Below are 6,198 nucleotides of genomic sequence, written 5' to 3'. Positions count from 1 at the left end.
TAACAAACAAGAATCAAATATCGTTGTGGACTCCCAGGGGAGAGTTGCCCCTGAAAGCACCAGGGCCCAGCCTTCGAGCATGAAATTTGGGGAAAAGGAAGTGGTACCATTTGTGGAGAATTCATGAAAGGGATTCAGAGAAGACTGGAGAAGTAGGCAAGTTGTCATAAAATATGAGAAGGCCTGGAATGTCAGGCTCAGGCTCAGCCCTCAAAGCTTGATATATTAAGCAACAGGAAGCTATGGAAAGGTTTTTGAACAGGAAAGTGAACTGCGTGTAACCTTAGAAGCCTTACACAGATAGCTGTGGAGAGTAAAGAAAAATCAGGATAAGAAAGGGGCTCTGAGCTAAGGGGCTTTGTAATAATTCAGGCAAGAAAAATAAGCATTTAGGGTAGCGAGATAACACAATGGATAGAGTGCCAGCCCTGTAGTCCTGCTGATAGAATACAGGTCCTGGGTTCAAATTCAGCCTCAGACACTTCCTAATAATGTGCCTAATTGTCTATCCCTTACCAGTCTTCTGTCTGATGACAGACAGTAAGGGTTTAAATTTTTTTTTCTGTTGCACCTACTATGTGTTAAGAATTGTAATAAGAAGTTCTTACAAGAGTTTTCTCTCATTTGATCCTTACAAAAACATAGGTGCTGGGGCAGCTGGGTAGCTCAGTGGATTGAGAGTCAGGCCTAGAGACGGGAGGTCATAGGTTCAAATCTGGCCTCAGACACTTCCCAGCTGTGTGACCCTGGGCAAGTCACTTGACCCCCATTGCCTATCCTTACCACTCTTCTGCCTTGGAGGCAATATTGACTCCAAAACAGAAGGTAAGGGTTTAAAAAAAACACATAGGTGCTATGATTGCCCCCATTTTACAGTTGAGGAAACTAAAATAGATAGAGGTTAAGGGACTTGTCCAGGGTCACACAACTTATAGGTATCTAAGCCTGGATTTGAACACGAATCTTTCCTAGACAAAACACAGTGCTCTGTGCCCTCAGTCACCTGCTGCTTCAATAAGGGTTTGAATTAGAGACCCACCTCCCCACTCCATCCTAAATTTCCATGGATAAGATGTCTGTGGACTTGTTCTCGATAAATAAGTTGATCATTGCCTTCTATGATAACTGATTTCCTTTGTAATCCCATGTATTTTATTTTAAGCATTTAAAACAAGATTCCAACAAGGGGGCTATAGTTTTCCCCAGATTGCCTGATTAAGGAATCCACCAAAAAGGTGAAAATTTCCTGAACCAGAGGCAAGTGATGTAGTGAACTGAGTATTAGATTGGAACTTAGAAAACCTGGGTTGTGTCCACTTACATGGTAGGCAACCTCATGGGAAACACTCCTTTAACTTTCTCTGCCAAGAAGCAACTGGTGGCTTTGGGGATAGAGCTCTAAACTCAGTTTCGGGATATCTTGAGATCCAATCTGGCCTCAGATAATTACTAGGTGTGAGACTGTGGGCAAGTAACTTAACCTCTGTTTGCCTCAGTTTCCTCAACTGTCAAAGGGGGATAACAATAGCACCTACCTCCCCAGGTTGTTGTGAAGATCATCTGAGATCATATTTGTAAAATACACCATAAGTGTTTCCTCAATGCTTTTTCCTTTTTTCCTCAGGGATCTCTAAGCTCCCTGTCAGCTCCAAATTGCTCAATCATTATGGTAAATGAGCTTGGTGGAGACCTGGCAGGGTGGAGACCTGAATTTTAAATGTAAACATCTTCCCTAAAGCTTGTAAAAGCAGGGCAGGAACTGCTCTCCTATCTCAGAACAGATACTAAGAAAAAGTTGTTTACTGGGAGCAAAGATGGTAGAACATAGCCATACTCTGCTCCTCTGATCCTTCCATGCACACACACAAGAAATAAAACAAATTACCTCAAAGCAAAGCTGGAGAGAGAGAGGTCCCACCAGGGTAAGAGGAGAGAGCAAAGAGCAGCCCATGACCCTGCCAGTTGCAATGAAGCTGCAGAATAGGAACAAATCTAGTGGTGGGACTCCACACAGGTAGAGAAGGCAGAAAACCTACAAACTCTCAGGTGGCATCAGTGCCCTGGGGCTACAAGGGAGCAAAGGGGCGAACTAGAACTACAGTGAAGTAAACTGCTCATTCCCATGTGGCAGCAGAGTGCCTGAAGAAGCACAGCCTAAGGCAGGGACCCTACCCTATCCAGGCTACTTGGCAGGGACAAGAAGCAACAGAGTGGAGACCAGACTAGACTCCAAAACAATGGGAGAACTCATAGCATGGGATATTGAATATAGCTGGGTAAAACAGCTAAAAAATTCCCCAGAGCAGACCAACAAGGCTACCTTCTCAACAGATACACTGTGAGGAACAAGGTCAGTTACTCCTACCCCAAGTACCAGAGAAGGGTACTCTTCAAGCTCTTTATTTATTTGTTTTTGTTCAATTTATATCATGGAAGTTTTCTTTGATTATTTCTTGTAATATGATATCTAAGTTTTTTTTTTTTTAATCATGACTTTCAGGTAGTTTGATAACTGTTAGATTGTCTCTCCTGGATCTGTTTTCAAGGTCAATTTCTTTAAAAAGAGATATTTCTTGTTTTCTTCTATTTTTTCATTCTTTTTATTTTATTTCATTATTTCTTGATGTTTAATGAAGTCATTAGCTTCTATTTGGCCAGTTTTAATTTTTAAAAGACTATTTTCTTCCATGACCTTTTGATCCTCTTTTTCCATTTGACCAATTCTACTTTTGATTGAACTCTTTTCTTCATTGGATTTTTTTTACATCTTTCTCCAGTAGGTCAATTTTGTTTTTTAAAAAACTATTTTCTTCACTGGATTTTTGTGCCTCTTTTTCCACTTAATCAATTTTGCTTTTTAAGCTATTTTCTTTTTGCATTACTTTCATTTCTTTTCCCCATTTTTCTCACTATTCTCACTATTATTTGATTTTTTTAATTCCTTTATAAGCTTTTCCAGCTCCTGAGATCAATTCCCTTTTTTCCTTTGAAGTTTTGCATGTGATTACTTTGTTTTCACTGTCCCCTACTGAGTCTGTACTTTGCTATTTGTCTCCATAGAAATTTTATATGGTTAGGTGTTTCTTTTGCTGTTTTCTCATTTTCCCAGCCTTTTTTTTCCTGTAGGCTGGGAGTTCTTGATTCAATCTCCTCTACTGATAACTTGTAGGACTCATCTCTGTGAGCCACTTTGTCCTAGGGCTAGGAACTTCACCACAGTCTTAAAAGGGCCAAACACTTTGGACCTCAGGGCCTCCCTGTAGGCTGGTGCCAGGGCTTGGGACTTCAAGAAGTGGTTATGGGGTGCTTGGCTGTTGGCTTAGGTAGAGTCCCAGGGTTTTGAAATTGTCTTATGCCACAGTTTGGAATTTGAGTGACCTGCACTCTTTTATGCACTGTTTTACTTCCAGTTTCCCCTTATCACATGAAAATAGGCTCTCTCTGCCTGCCTTTTATAAGAGGGAAAATTATAAGGCTTGCTGTAGATTAAATGATTTTTATTTAATCCAAAGGAAATAGGGAGAAAGGGTGAAGAGAGAGAGAAAGAGAGAGATTACTTTCCTTGCTATTTCATTTAGGTATCTATTCTATGGCCACCATTTAGGTCCCTAGTCATGCTCACAGAGAAGTCCAGTCAGCACCAAACATGGAAGAGAAGAAGCTGCCTGCTTCCTGGTTTACTACTGATATACCCTCTTGGCTCTGCCCCACCCCCCATTCTGGCATTCACATTCATGTCCAGGCTGATGCCAGGTATGCAGGTAGTCAACAGGAGATAATATCATCTGCACGACCCCAGAAGGTGGGAAGGGTAAATTTTCTTCACACATTTTCTCAAGCCCCATCATTTTTCATTAGCCAAAGATTGGAAAGCTCCTCAGTGATGCTTTTTATTTTGGTGATGAGGAAGTTACATCAACAACCTTACTTTCTAGTCCCCTTGGGCTCTCTAAGTTGCAATGATGGTCTCTACACTTTTTAAGGAAAAACTAGTATAACTGGCATAGGCATGGTGTGATGGCAAGGATTGGGACATTAATCCTATCACTTTCTACCCCCTTCCTAGTAAAGGCCTTAAGGTTTTCTAAAGGACCTTTAGCACTTAAATGACATTAGTTGTGTAAGTGATGATCCTTGATTCTGATGTTGAAGAAGCCTGATAGAGAAAAAGCAACAGAAACATCACTGAAACTCAGAGAGCTCAGATGACTAGTAAAACTGGTACTAGTGTAAACTGGTCTTAGGATATTACTCCTATCACATTTCATCCCTTGTCAGAAGACCTTAAGGTTTTCTAAAGGATCTTTCAGCACTTAAATGACTTTAGATATATAACAAGTCAGAAAATAGTGTCAAAGATTGTTATTACACATAATCAGAAGAAAATGAAATATTATATTTTAAAAAGCAGAGACAGAATCAGCCAAGTAAGAATGATTTGGGTTTTAGGTCAAGATCTGTTAGGACAAAAAGTCCATCACTTTTCTGGGTTGGTTTTTGTTTTTAGTACCTCTCAAGATGCTTCTAAGGCATCATATTGTGTGGAAAGGGGGACCATCCTTGAAATCAGGAAGACCTAGGTGTGAGTCACAAACCACTTAATAGACACAGAGAGGGGCTAGAGTGCCAGAAATAGTCAAATCAATGCTCCAGTGTTCCAGCAAAGAAGAAATCAATCAAGAGTCACAAAGTGTCTACTGTTTCTCTTCAATCCAATATAATTCAATTTGGAGGCAGGTAGGTGGTATAGTGGAAAAAGTGGTCCATCTGGTATCAGGAAGATCTGATTTCAAATCTGACTTCAGACTCTTACTAGCTATATCATTTTGGACAAGTTATTTAACCCAATCTGCCTCTGTTTCCTCATCTATAAAATGAGCTGAAGAAGGAAATGGCAAACCACTCCAGTATTTTTGCCAAGGAAACCCCAGATAGGGTCACAAAGAGTTGGACATGACTAAAAACTACTGAACAACAACTATTCAATTATCTCAATAGCTGGTGGTTCAGAGTATAGGAGGAATAGGAATGGGCCCTGTTAGATATCCTTCAAGCTTCTGCTGTCATTTAAATAAGAGGGGGCAAGTAAATTCTCTAATTAATCAAAACCCTTTTATACACCTTGAGTTGACAGACCTATGAGTTGGAAGTAGACTTCTCAATATTAATTAGATGGCTTCACTGAATCCTCAAGGTAGAGACTAAACGAATTACTTCTATTCTCTGGGACTCAGTTTCCTCAACTGTAAAATGAGGAAATTGAGATGAATGTTCTTTCCATAGTCCAGCAGCTGATTGCTGGTTGAGGAAGTGACAATCTGAACCTAGCTAAGATTTAGAATGATTCTGAGGCTAATCTCTAAAACAATTATAAAATTTACAAGTTTTAAGTAACTCTCATGTGATTAAAGCAAATGAAATTAGTAAAAACTGAGGAAGTCAAATTTTTTTAATATTAAATCCATTGTTAATTTTTTATTGGATATATAATATTCAAGTATTCCAACTGTTTCATGTGTGTAGATGTATAATCAAATTTATTTGCTTTCTACAATATGTGTTGTGTCTTTTTTAGTAACCATTATTTACATGAGAAACTTTTTTATGGTAAAAAGATGGTTTTTTAAAGAGGTTTTTTTAAATTTAAAGAGCCACTCACTTTCTCCCAGGGCTTATAATTTTAGGCAGGAAACTCTCTTTACCAAAAGTAGTTCAAGGTATCATATAGTCATGATGTGTTAAAGGTGGGACTTGAACTCAGGTCTTCTGATTATCCACTGGACTCTGGGATCTTTTAGACATTTTTATAATGGCTGGCCAGGAGTAATTATTTGAATTTACCATGCAAATGAACATTATTCCTCAATTAATGAACTATTAAGCATTATGTTAAATACTCGCCACAGACTCTGTGTGGCACTAGTACAACATGCAGAAAGACAGAAGCAGAAGACAGGAGCATCCCACATGGGGACATCAAAATAAATCACCCAACTGAGAGCCAACAACACCAGTCCATAGCATTTATTGAACTAGATTCAATTCAATGATGAGTATTGAGTTCATCATTATTCAGTTAAAATGTTTTCTTCCAAAACAGCTATAGACTGTCTCTGCAGTACAACTTCCCAACTTGGTTTGAAGATGTATATAATACTTTAGGATATTCTTGGGGAAGAAAATCCTTGTGGAATATGA

The sequence above is a fragment of the Gracilinanus agilis genome, chromosome 3, assembly GCF_016433145.1.
Source record: "Gracilinanus agilis isolate LMUSP501 chromosome 3, AgileGrace, whole genome shotgun sequence".
NCBI classification, from domain to species: Eukaryota; Metazoa; Chordata; class Mammalia; order Didelphimorphia; family Didelphidae; genus Gracilinanus; species Gracilinanus agilis.
Note: the sequence above shows the minus strand (reverse complement) of the source record.